We start from the raw sequence: 14,287 nt of genomic DNA on the forward strand, positions 1-14,287 counted from the left end.
GCCTGTAACTGATTGGATACATGCACTGTTAGGCGGAACATTTTCTGACCAGCTCCTTCAACAGAAATTAATTGAAAGATTGACTGTTGTTGAGCAGGGGGGGGTGCCCACAGTGCCACCCATAGCTTCAAATTTAAACTGTGTGTAGACAACTTTACTCCCTCAAGTTGTATTGCTCCTGTTATACAATGTGTTTACACCTTCATCCTTTTTGGAAAAGAGGTCTACGGATCTCCTACAGATATTTTCATCCACTTCCTATTATCATGCATTCAGCATGGTCTGCACATCAGTTCTCTGGCCTGGCTTCCGGATAGTGACAATAAGTGATCATACCTGTACAGTGTGTGTCAGCCTGGCCACCTGAACCATCCATTAGAGGTGCACGTGATAGGGTGACAACCCAGATGCACAAATGGCAGCCAGTTGTCACCCGATTTACAGAATGTACTTGATCAAGGTCCTTTGTGGCAGGGTTATTAGGTATGAGCTTAGAGTGATTGTGTTTAAATCTAGTTTAACCAGCTGCCGACTGCAGATAGCTGAATGACGGCTTCACTGCGGCCAGCCAGTTCTGAGTGGATGTCATATGACGTCCTCCCAGAACGCGCTCTCCTGCGCGCCCCAGGGGGCGCGCACCCGGCGATCTCCGTGATCGCTGTGTCCTACGGACACAGCTGATCACGTGATGTGGTAAAAGGCCAATCACAGCGGCCTTTTACCACCTGATCAGCGGTGTCCAATGACACGCTGATCAGAAGGAAATGCAAGTGCCGGTTCTCGGCTGCACTTTCCTCACGCTGTCAGATCGTGAGGAAAGTACTGCCGAGAACCGGCAGTTGTCAGAGCGGGGATCGGCACCGATCATCAGGGCACTGATGATCAGTGCCCTGATGATCGGTGCCCAGCAGTGCCACCCGCAAGTTCCGCCCAGCAGTGCGCCCACTAGCTCCGCCCACCCGTGCCCAGCAGTGCACCCACCTGTGCCCAGCAGTGCACCCACCTGTGCCACTCTGCAGTGCCACCTACCTGTGCCCAGAAGTGTCACCTACATGTGCCCAGCAGTGCCACCCACCTCTGCCCACCCACCTGTGCCCACCAGTGCCACCCACCTGTGCCCACCCACCAGTGCCACCCACCAGTGCAGCCCAGCAGTGCTGCCAGTCAGTGCCACCAGTCAGTGCCCAGGGGTTGTGCCAGTCAGTGCTGCCAGTCAGTGCCCAGCAGTGATGCCAGTCAGTGCCGTCTATCAGTACCCATCATCAGTGTCACCTATCAGTGCCGCCTATCAGTGCTGCATATTAGTGCCGCCTATCCGTGACCCCTAATTAGTGCTGTCTATCAGTGCCGCCTATCCGTGCCACCTCATTAGTACTGCCTATCAGTGCCCTTTAGTGCTGCCTATCAGTGCCCATCAGTGCCGCCTATCAGTGCCCATCAGTGCTGCCTCATCAACGCACATCAGTGAAGGAGAAAAAATACCTGTTTGAAAAATTTTATAAAAGAAACAAATAAACTTTTTTTTTTTTCTCAAATTTTTTGCACTTTTTTTATTTATAGCGCAAAAAGTAAAGTGCCCAGTGGCGATTAAATACCACCAAAAGAAAGCTCTATTTGTGAGAAAAAAATGATCAAAATTTCATATAGGTACAATGTTGCATGACCGCGCAATTGTCAATCAAAGTGCGGCAGCACTGAAAGCTGAAAATTGGCCTGGTAAGGAAGGGGGTATAAGTGCCTGGTAGGCAAGTGGTTAAACTAGATCTAGCATGAGATTTTTTTCGTGTTAAGTTCATACATGCTAAATAATGTATGTGTTACATGTATAGGTATTTGAAGCTGCTTACAGGGATGCTTTTATTCTTTTACTGATTGTTAGTGCAATAAATTGCTATTGTATTCTCTAGGTGAATGGTCTGAACTGTTTCTGCATTTACTGCATTTCAAAGCTGCTAGAAGTGTATACTGCAGCAGATGCCTAATGGACGTATTTACCTGGGAGGTCACATGAGCGCTGGGGACTGGAGAACTGAGGAGAAGCTGGGACAGCTACAAGAGTAGCAGGCTTGTAACGAGGGATGAATTGCCTTTCCTGTCTATTATCTACGAAGGAAAAGTAAGATTGTATTTCTTTTAGAGTTTGTTGAGGGGCAAAGGAATGTAGTAAATCTTAAAAATGTGTTATATTGTTGCCTTAAGGAGGTTTGGACATTGAGAAACAAAAAAATTAAGCCAGCCCCCATAAAAGCCTGCCTCCAGCTGTAATGTAAGTTTTTTTTTTTTTTGCTACTGTCCTAGAAGGTTGGAAATATTTTCCTATGCAGAAAAATTGTATCTGTATTTTTTTTGCTAGCCTTTTTATTCTTATTTTTATTTTTTTTTTTCTTAACCAAAATACCCTGTTGCTAATTTTTTCTTTAGCGACTTCAATAAAGATTTCAATAAAACCTTGCTTGAGCTAGTCTCTACCCAGTGGCTATCTGGATCGGTGTGTCCTCAGCAACAGTTTTGGATACCATAACCACCTCACTTTAATTAAACATTTCAGAGTTAACCTGTTACCATAGAGCATTGGGCTCTGCATTGTAATGTTTTCTAGACCTCTGTGCATTGCTTTAGCATTTTTCAAGTCTAGAGCCATGGTACAGTCACTAGTGTGACCCTGCTTCTGAGAAATCACATAGTAGGTAGGGTCAGTCAGCCTGAAATTCATCAGCTGTCCTTTAGTCTCTCTCCTTCAGTAACTTGGTCACCTCTGGCCATCTACAACCCTCTTTAGCATCAGCTGCTCTATTTTGTATGTACGCAAGGCCTTGCCTCACTTTGGGCCTAGTTGTTTGAAAGCCATAGTGTCTGAAATCATGTAGCGTGGTCCCTAACATGCAGCAGGTAAAATAAGTATTGAACATGTCACCATTTTTCTAAGTAAATATATTTCTGTGATGGGAGTCACTTTGGGTGGGGGGCCCATGGAACCCAGCTCACTTTGGAAGGTGGGGAGACCCCTGTCTCAGCTCCCCATATCCCTCTTATGTGTAAATTACCCTGTGCCTGTTAGGGGTACAGGGTGATCTGTCCTAATATTGGGGCTGGGGGTTGTTGGTTGTTTGATGTTATGTGGTTGCATCCCATTGTTCTATTGTGTGTCTGGCATGAGAGCAAACTATTATGGGATGCATGTGTTTATGTGTATTGGCTTGGTGGGGGGTGTCTCCAGCAGCTCCCCCTCCTGATGGGACTGTCTGTTGGTGTGTCTCTTTTTACTAAATGTAGATTGCCCCGCCCTGTGTCAGTATGCAGGGAGGGGGGATTGTCCCCTGAGTGTATATATCTTGTATCTGTGTTAAAATAAACTAGTCCACCTTCTGGATTACTTCAAGATTGGTGTCGTCTAGTCTTTTATGGTCTGTTGTTGGTGTTTGGACAGGGAAGCGGTAGTCTAACGGAAGTACCCAAGTGCAGTCTGGGGTCGGTTCCGTTACAATTTCTAAAGGTGCTAAATTTTTCACCACATGTTGGTAACCACCCATGCAATCCATACATACAAAGAAAGCAAAACAAATAAGTAAATAAAGAAGACATTAAGTTATGTGTAATAAAATGGAATGACACAGGGAAAATCTATTGAACATATGAAGAAAGGGAGGTGCAAAAAGGCATGAAAAGCCAAGACACCAGCTGAACTCTGTCAGTAATTAGAAGGCAATCCTGCCGCTTGTCAGTGCAAATTCTTATCAGCTTGTTCAGTCTCAACTGATGACCTATGAAAAGGTGTCTCATTACCAAGGTGTCACACAAAAAACATCTCTTGGTGGGTAAAAGCAAAAAGTTCTCTCAAGACTATTGCAACCTTATTGTTGCAAAACATACTAATAGCATTGGTTACAGAAGGATTTCTAAACTTTTGAATGTTCCAATGAGCACTGTTGGGGCCATAATCCAGAAGTGGAAAGAACATAATTTCACCATAAACTGGCCACAACCAGGTGCTCCTCGCAATATTTCTGACAGAGGAGTGAAAAGAATTATCAGAAGAGTTGTCCAAGAGCCAAGGACCACTTGTGGAGAGCTTCAGAAAGACTACCATGGTCTGCATGCACGCTCAGCACGCAAGACTCCATTGCTGAAGAAAAAGCATGTTGAAGCTCATTTAAAGTTTGCTGCACAACATTTAGACAAGCCTGTGAAATGCTGGGAGAATATAGTCTGGTCAGTTGAGACCAAAATTGAACTCTTTGGAGTTCAATCTCAAATAATACACACCATCTTTGGAGGTCAAATGGCACTGCACATCACCCCAAAAGCTCCCGCCAACAATGAAGTTTGGAGGTGGGAAGATCATGACGTGGGGCTATGTTTCAGCATACGGTACTGGCAAACTTCATGTCATTGAAAGAAGAGTGAATGGAAAAATGTGCCAAGACATTCTTGATAAAAATCTGCTGCCATCTACCAGGATGATGAAGATGAAACGAGGGTGGACATTTCAGCAAGACAATGAACCAAAAAACTCTCAATTGGTTTCAAAGAAGGAAAATAAAGCTGCTAGAAAGGCCCAGCCAATCACCTGACTTGAATGCAACAGAAAAATCTATGGAATGAACTAAAAATCAGAGTTCATAGAAGAGGCCCACACCCATAGAACCTTCAAGATTTGAAGACTGTTTGTGTGGAAGAATGGGCCAAAATCACTTGAGCAATGCATATGACTAGTTTCTCCATACAGAAGGTGTCTTGAAATTGTCATTACCAATGAAGGATTTTGGAAGGAAGTATTAAATACATTTCAGTTAGTGTGTTCAATACATTTTCTCTGTGCCATTCTATTTTATTACACATAACTTAATTTCTGATCTTATTTGTTTTGGTTTCTTTGTATGTATGGATTGCATGTGTTGTTACCAACGTGGTGAAAATTTCATGTCAATAGCACCTTTAGAAAAATTTCCCGCTGTAAATCCATGACAGCCTCCATCTTGGAGCATATATAGCATTAGATAAATTGAGGACAGGTAAGCATGGAGGTAGCCCATTCCTCCTTCCTTTTTAAAAAGCTAACTATAAATTAATTTTTATTTTGTTTAGTTTGCTGGATTTGGTGTGGGGACACACTTGAAGTCTTCTGCTGTCACTGTGCTGGGCTTCTGGTGTGTTGTTTCCAGATCCCTTCATCTGATGTTCTTCACCTTACCTTCTATCCTCCTTGTAAGGAAGTATCCATCTTAATAAATCCTGCACGTCCCTAGAAGATCGGTAGGCAGGACACTCTGTTACCCGGCTGCAGCATTCCCCAAAGTGGTACAGTATACGTCCGGAGGTCTTTGTGGGACCTAGTTAGTGGAAGCTACATCTTGTTCCTACTCTCGCCTAAATTAATTAATCCTAGGGTTAGAATGTGGATACTTACCCTGAGTTCCCCTGTAGCAGGTTCGGCCCTTTACAGGGCTAAGTTTAATGGTACATAGAATCATGAATTTAATGTTTGATAAGGTAGGTTGTGTGGCTAGCACACACCTGAAACACCACTGATGTGATTTGAAAGGACTTTTTCTCATCCTGGTCCTGGTGTCCTTGTACACCAATTTACATTGCAATAGATCTTCACCCTGTTTACCCCTTTTATCAGGCTTTGTGGATTATCCGACTCCTTTCATTAAATGGTTTTTGGATACTACCTCTCTTTTTTCCTAGCTTAAAGTTTTCATTCCGTCTTTTTATTTAGATTTGCTGCTGAGAGGCTTGTCAGAACTATCCATATCTCTTTGAGAGGTTACTTATCTACCAGATCATTTCTTTCATATTCATACTACGGATCTATTATAATAGTGGTTATGGTTTCTAACTGGGTCTCATTTGAAAGGTTTTACCCTAGTGGTTCCTATGCTAGCCTTGCCTGCAATTTGTATTTATGCTGTGCGTGTCCAGTGAGTGCAGTGTTGACTACAGAAAGCAGTTTTTATTGTTCCTTTTTAGAGACTGTTTTGCATTGATTGTTGCCTGGTGATCCTGCCAGTTACAGCAGTGTGGGAGGGGCTTCTTGTTGCAGAAGGACATGTGGATGAAGCAATTCCTTGCTGAGATATTGCATTCTGACAGGAGGATTGTCCCCTGCAGTCACTGATCGACAAAAGTTTTCCAACATTCCCATTCAACAAAGGTCGATATAACAATTGATTTCTGTCAAACAGGGACACCCACACATGGACCGAAATCCACCCGATCCCAGCTGAACCAGCCAAATTTCAATCTACATATGATCAGCTTAGGCCATTTCCTTTCATTTAGCAGTGGCCTTGTCAACCTGTCACTGATGCTCCTTAAAGTGTATATATTCTAGGCATGGTGCCTGTGTGCCGGGATGAATAAACTCCTGTGCCAGAGTTATGGCATCCCGCACCAGCTAGTCATCACCTGGAAGAAGCCAGGAAAAAGATGTCAGCGCCAGTGAAGGACCTCATGGACATCAGATTGTTAAAGCAGAGGTGAGTATGTGTGCCTTTTATTACTGCTTTAAGGGCTCATTCAAACCATGTCCATTGAGCATTAAACTTGGTATGAACAAACTCTAAGGGAGGCCATAATATATGCAATTTTCTTTTCTGCAACCATAGGCTGCAGGAAAGAAAATCGCTGGTTTCCCCCATCAACATAGACAGTGTTGACAGGGAATCCCTACTGGCCAGTGGGTACGGGGAGCCACCCCTGCCAGGAAACACGATTACTAGCAGCTATAGCAATGGCTATATCCCTCCACTGGCTCCCAATCGCCCAACAGATAAAATTCAAAATGCTAACATAGACGTACAAAGCTGTTCATAGCACTGCCCCAAACTACATCACGATCTGATATCCAAATACCACCCTAAATGTACTCTCCGCTCCTCACAAGACCTCCTACTCTCTAGTTCCCAGGTCTCCTCCTCCCATGCCCGTCTCCAGGACTTCGCCAGGACTTCCCCCATACTCTGGAACTCCCTACCCCAATCAATCAGACTATCACCTACTCTCCTCACCTTTAGGCACACCCTGAAAACCCGTCTCTTCAGGGAAGCCTACCCCGCCCTCAGCTAATTGCCGACCTCCTCCACTCCTCCTACCACTCCATCCCCCACAGCTATCCCTCCCGTACCACTATCCCCTCCCTTCTAGATTGTAAGCTCCAAGGAGCAGGGCCCTCGAACCCCTCGTGTATTGAATTGTATTGTTACTGTACTGTCTCGTGTACTGTCTCCCATTATAATGTACAGCGCTGAGCAAACTGTTGGCGCTATATAAATCCTGTATAATAATAGCAATAATTGCATGCTAAAAAACTGGCTTGTTGGTTGTACCCAAGTTGATCCAATCAGCCTACCCATAGATGGACCAAATCTCAGCTGGTATCTGCTGAACTGGCTGAGATTCAATCCAGCTATGGCCAGCTGAAGTGGGACTACAGGATGCCATGCTGATCTGCACAAAGCAGATGTTGCCAGAGGAAGCATGGAAAATGTGAATAGCTCACAAGTTTTGTTAGACATTGTAAGTTATAAACTGCATTTCACATGTAAAAAGACAGCAATCCTCTATGCAAAAACATCTACTGATGAATTGTTTCTTAAAAGGTTTAAATAATGGTGGAGATGTAATTCAGTTCTCACCTAGGAAGGGTCAGTAAATATTTGACAGCAATTTCCTGAGTGTTATGAGTTGTTGATTGTACTTTCATGCTTTTCCTGCAGATGGCACATGGGGCAGTTCTGCCTCTTCTCCCAGAGCCCTATCCTCTCCTTCACGCCCTTTTGTATCTATATCCCATTCCTGACATCACGGAAAAAAAGCCCGAAGTAAATCGAACATGACAGGCGACAACGTGCTGTCTCTGGTATGCTGCAAAACAGACAGTTGAAGTAAAATCAGAAAAGCGTATTATTTAAAAATAAATAAAAGTTGTTTCAAAATGTATTACACAAAATAAAAACAAGAATCCACCAGGAAGCAAGATGAAAACTGGTGTGCCACATAGCTGAAGCTATATAACTGAGCTGGCTGCATTGTATGTGGTGTGCCCATAAAAAAGAAGTCAAAGGTGGAAGAGCAGAGTGAAAACACAGTCCGCAAATGCTGTTAGCACCTCCTCTGGAAAGGAGGGATGAACAAAAGGAGGAGTTTAACATAACACAGGGGTAAGAAGCCGCAGAGGGGGTTGTTGTGGGTTTCCTAAGATCCCAAAAGATCTATTATTAAAGAGATCTCCCATCCCCCTTGGCTGCAGGCTTGGTGTTGTCACACCCTCTGTCCACCTCCAGGCTGAAGGTAACACATCCCTTTCTGTCTGCTGGGAAGGAACTGGCTGCAACATGTAGCAACTGCTCTCCTGCCTGGGACTCTGCACACAGGAATTCTTTTTATTCCTCCTCCAAAACTCTCTCTTTGTGAATCCACTGGATCCCAGACCTTTTCTGCCCTAGTGATCTCCTTCGAGTGACCTGAAATCCTACTGCACTTCTTCTCCTGATGGCACATGGATGTTCCCCACTCTGCCTTGTTTTTTTCCCTACAAACGGAAATAGATTTTTTTTTAAAGGACTGGATTCCTGAGGCTCTGACTTCTTACATCACAGGGGAAGTTTGACATGTTTTTATCTGTAATCAGCAAAGTAGGGTTTTACTTGTTTCCTGTGCATCTTGATCCTATTCCAGCTGCAGCCCAACTTTGAATGCCTTTGGATTTTCAGAAGTGCGATCTTTAGGTTTTTACATCTGGATGTTGGATTATGTCTACAGAGTGATGTAGAAAATGTGAGCAGAACTCCAGGACAGACGCTGAATTATTGGAATATTGACACAGTGCACAGTCAGCGTTGATTCTTCAGGCGGATCACTGCTGGGGTGAGTTCATGTATTGTTTGGAATTGTTTGTGTTAGGATCTGTTAAGCACAGCCTCAGTGTAGAGCTGAAATTCACGCCATACCTGTTTGTCGATAGTCTTGGATATGCCCACTGGTAAGTGAGTTTAATGCACTTCATTGTTCGGTGCACTTAAATGAGCCTGAAGCTCACAGACAGATGTTATATAATGCTAAAAATAAATGTCTGTCTCTCTGCTTAGGGGATATGTGTTTGAGTTGGCTTTCCCATAGGTACTGTGGGCCAGTAATTATTTATTTATTACAGGTATTTATATAATATTGACAATTTACCCAGCTCTTTAGATTCTAATCAGTCCTCCCCTCAAGGAGCTTACAATCTAAAACTCACCACACACATTATAGTTTGATGGTGCAATCTCCTTTAGATCTACCAACAACTATGTAGTGAAAAGGCCTGCTTGATTATATAGATTAGGTAGGTCTTCACATTACATAGTTTTTGTAAATCTAAAGTTGATTGTACAACCAACTAGATTGAAATTTGTATGGTGACCTTTATGGTGGCCAAATGTAATGATCTGATCGAAAGTTTCTTCAAAGAGTCTGACATTATGATTGAATCTATGAATTATCAAAAAGAGATATTACAGGAGTTTATTTATTAAAGCTGGAGAGTGCAAAATTAGGCTTTCTTCTGCATAGAAATTAATCGGCTTCTAGCCTCAGCTTGTCCAATTAAGCGTTGGCAATAAAAACTGGAAGCTGATTGAAAGGCAGACGTGAGCCTGATTTTGCACTCTCCAGCTTTAGTAAATAAACTTCACAGTGTTATTGATTGTTTTTGCTCAAAATCAATCAATTTCATCAACATTATTCTGATCTGTCTGGATGGAAAATCCAATAGTACTTGTCTGTTAATTCACCGGATTTATATATATATACATATATATATATATAATATGTTTTATTTAAATATATAAAAAATATATTAACAGACAAGTACCAATCCAATTGTAGGTAGATCAATAGGATCATTCATATTTTCAATCTTCCAATCATGTTTTTCTCCCAAACAGTAAATCAATAAGTTGAAGAAAGGACCCTATTTCACCTGCACACACCACTTAGAAAGGAACTTTTTACCTACCAGCATTTCTTTGGAGTCTGGGAGGAAATCCATGATAGCACAGGGTGAATATGCAAACTCCATGCGGATAACATACTGGCTGGGATTCAAACCAAGGACTCAGTGCTGCAAGGCAGAAGTGCTAACCATAAGTCACTGTACTGTTCAATTAGTGCTCTTTCTGTTTTGGTTGGATGGTTAGATCAGTCCCATGTGTGGCCATAGTGGAAGAAAATCACGCTTTATAATGTGCAATGTCTTTTGTTTAAGTTGTACCCATAGGTAAGCCTATAAGTCTTACTTGTAGGTATTGTGAATATCTCCTAAATGTGCACTGGTTAGGAGATATTCACACAGCATGCTGCCAGTGGCGTCACCAACGCATGCGCTCTGAAGGAATGGCATTGCCGCGCTGGACCTTCAGGGCCCGTGCCGCAACCAAGGGTTCCCACGAACATGCACGGGTTTGACATTATCGCAGCTCGAGCCATTCATATGGGTGGAGATGACAGCGCCAGGGTGCCATGACAGCGCTGCGCTGGAGAGCTCTGTGTAAACGTAAGTCTGTCATAATGTACTGGTATGCAGTGCATACTAGTACATTATGACCTAAACCTGCAGGGGCCCAATTTTTTAGTTTTTTTTTTCTGGCAGTTTACTACTGCTTTACAGTAGTACTAAAGCCTCTGCTTATTAAATTACATTACAAACTATTCACTGCACAAGTATTGATAAGTAAAATATAGGCAATTTTTTTTTCATTTTGGCTAGAGCAAGGGACGGTAATAGCCCCTATCAGATCCTTTTTTTTTTTTTTCTTTTTTTTATGCTATCGGTGTCCCATTTGAGGAGATTTCCCTTCACTTCCTGTTCCATAGCCAAACAGAAAGTGAGAGGAAATTTCTTGAAATTAAGGGACTTCCTTGGGAGCCCCCAGGTCACCAGAACTGGTATCCCCATTGGAAGATTTCCTATTTATTACTTTTCTGAGGACAACCCAAAATTTGGGAATTTCTTTTACTTTCACTTTCAATGATAATGGTAAACAGGACAAATAGAGAGAGTAAATCTTCTTACTGGGGGCACAGGCATCAATAAAAACTGAAAAGTGTTCTAATCCCTATCCATGCTATCCAAAACTAAAAAGAAAAAAAAAATGCCTTTTAGTTATACTTTAAAAGATAAGTTCACCTTAAAAAAAAATGCACAAGATTTTACAGGTGTAAAAATTAGCAATCATTTTTTTACAGGAACCTGCAGAGCATTGCACCCGCAATCAGCAGATTGGGTGCAATGTCAGGCTCATTCACAGTCTTCCCCTAGCCTTGTGCTTTTTGCTCTAAAGCTAGAGGAAGAGTGAGTGAACTACGAAGCATACTGATTAGCGTGCTTGCATTCAAACTACAAATACATCTACCATGGTGGCAGACAGGACTTGTATTTTTACCATTCACAGATCTCTGCGAATGAATGACATGGCTGTGTGGGTGGAGCCATGCAAAGCCATGCTGTTTTAAAAAAGTGACCTCGGGTGTGGGGAGAGGATCCCACAGCCTGCTGTCATGGGGCAGTGAGGGGTGCTTAGCAGTAACATGTTACATCCTAAATATGAGCGTAACGTATTACCATAGGTAAAGTTATCCTTTAAAACAATTGCACTCTTACATTCTATACATTTTTCTGACGCAGCCTCCAGCTACTTCTGTGCGGCTTTCCTGAACTTCTGGTTGGGGAGAACGCATTCTGCGCAAATAGGTCCAACTCCATTTACATGTTGAACACCAGTGGTTGAAAGCAATGGGGGAGGCTGTCGGCTCCCGCAGCTAATCTTGGCCGCTCACATATGATTGCTCATGCAGACTGCCCGCATGAAAATGGAGTTGAACCTTTTTGCAGGTCCGAATGCAGCCTTAATCTAGACAAATTACTTTTGATTGATTTTTTTGAGACCACATGTCCTATCTCTCATAGTGCTATTGCACTTGTAAGCCATTTGTGACATCTTTTTTCCTAATTACTGGGCTGCCTGTGTATGTCTTGTGCAGGCATCGGGTGAAATTTGTTTGTGAGTGTGCACAAAAGAGTGACTTCAGCGGGGTTCCATTGGACCCTACAAACCAAGGATCCACCCTTGAAATGGTAGTCTAAGCCAGCAGTTGAGAGCAGTTGTTAATAAACCCATTTTTTTCTGCAATGTATTTTTCTTTTTTTATCTCCAAACAATATTTTTCCTACTTTCCAAAAGAATGGGAAAGAGTTGGGGCCTCATGTAGGTTTTTATTGCTGTGTCCCAATACGGGAGATTTACCAGCACTTCTTGCCTTGGTGACCATTGTCACTGAAAATAGAAAGTGAGAAGGAATATAAAATTTTACAGTTGTCAGCAGAACAGTAATAGTGCGGATTCCCTACAATACTGACACCTTTTTTCCTGGTAATTTCTGTCTAAGGTGGGATTTCCTGTCATTTGCAGAAATATCTGCATATTCTTTGTTTGTTTTTTGGGCCAGGAATTAAAGAGAAATCAAGAAAAGTGAGGGCATAGACCTCGATAAAAACTTGTTAAGGATTCTAACCCTTTCCCTGGATGCATGATTTTTGGTCTATAGTAGTGCATTGGCGACCTCTCCTATAGCAACCAGTTAATGGTTGCTATAGCTATATACTTTTACTCTTGGACCTCTCCGCTACCTTTGACACAGTTGACCACCCCCTCCTCCTGAAAAAACTCTATTTACTTAGTCTCCCTGACTGTACTCTCCTTTGGTTTGAATCTTACCTGTCTCACCACACGTTCAGTGTCACTTACAACTCAACTTCCTCCTCTCCTACTACTCTTACTGTTAGGGTCCCCCAAGGTTCTATCCTTGGACCTCTCCTATTCTCGAGCTACACTTCTTCCTTGGGTCAGCTGATAGCTTCCCATGGTTTCCAATACCATTTCTTTGCTGATGACACATCTATCTGTCTACTCCTCAGCTCAACCCATCAGTTTCCTCATGTATCACCGAATTACTAACAGACATATCAGACTGGATGTCACACCACTTCCTAAAACTCAATCTATCCAAAATTGAGCTCATAATACCCCCCCCCCCCCAATGCCTCTTCTTCTGATTTCTCAGTCAGGATCAATAGCACCACTATCAACTCATCCCTGCATGCCAAGGTAGCCCTGGATTCTGAACTATCCTTTCAGGCCCACATCCAATCCCTGTCCAAATCATGCAGCCTCAACCTCCGCAACATCTCCAGAATACGCCCCTTTTTAACCAATGATACCAGAAAGCTCCTAATTCACTCCCTGGTTATCTCTCGCCTCGACTACTGCAACTCCCTTCTCATTGGCTTACCTTTACATAGGCTATCCCCTCTCCAGTCCATCATGAATACTGCTGCCAGGCTCATCCACCTTACCAACCGTTCAGTGGCTGCTACCCCTCTCTGCCAATCCCTCCACTGGCTTCCACAACTAATAAAATTCAAAATACTAACAACAACTTACAAAGCCATCCACAACTCTTCCCTCAGCTACATCACCAACCTGGTCTCAAAATATCAACCAAACCTCTCTCTTCGATCCTCCCAAGACCTTCTGCTCTCTAGTTCCCTTTTCACCTCCTCCCATGCTCAGCTCCAGGACTTCTCCCGAGCTTCTCCAATCCTATGGAACTCCCTACCCCAATCTGTCTGGCTATCTTCTAATCTATCCACATTTAGATGATCCCTGAAAACCTTTCTGTTTAAAGAAGCCTATCCTGCTTCTACCTAGCAAACCACCATTTATTTCCTCCATCAGCTCATCCCCCCCACAGCTATTACCTTTTGTATCACTCAACCCTTCCTCCTAGATTGTAAGCTCTAACGAGCAGGGCCCTCTGATTCCTCTTGTACCAAATTTTATTGTAATTGTAATGTCTACCTTCATTTTGTAAAGTGCTGCGCAAACTGTTGGCGCTATATAAATCCTGTATTATAATAGTAATAGCTCTGCCTGAACACAGTTGTCCCCTGTGACTTCTGTACCAGGACCTGAAAGAATCCTGGAACCGAAACGCATACTATAAGTGTCACAGAGTATTTTGCAGCAGTTAGGTATTAGAACAGTGGGGGAAGGTGTCTTGTTGGCATAGGTAAAAAAAAAAAGAATATCTGAAGGTGTGAAATATCTTTCGTGAAAAAGTGCTGTTCCAGGCTCGCATCGATCACTTGATCAGAAGCCTAAGCATTTAATGTATACAATTTCTACGTATTTAAAAGGAGGGTCAGACGTTCTGAACTTTGACCCTTCCCTTAATTAGAGATCCC

The 14,287-nt window shown here is 42.9% G+C and overlaps 1 protein-coding gene across 1 annotated transcript in view; it reads left to right on the forward strand.

Annotated features, from left to right (window-relative positions):
* Positions 1-1,944: 1,944 nt before the first annotated feature.
* The window catches only part of SNX33 (sorting nexin 33), a 41,966-nt gene continuing 29,623 nt past the window's right edge, over positions 1,945-14,287 (forward strand). Inside the window, exons 1-2 of the mRNA XM_089671354.1 lie at positions 1,945-2,116; positions 7,722-8,871. The gene's annotated coding sequence lies outside the window, so the exon portion shown is untranslated. The remainder of the gene's footprint in view (positions 2,117-7,721; positions 8,872-14,287) is intronic.

Source organism: Staurois parvus, unplaced genomic scaffold (assembly GCF_062004578.1).
Source record: "Staurois parvus isolate SC_StPar_1 unplaced genomic scaffold, SC_StPar_1.0 ptg000105l, whole genome shotgun sequence".
Taxonomy (NCBI): Eukaryota; Metazoa; Chordata; class Amphibia; order Anura; family Ranidae; genus Staurois; species Staurois parvus.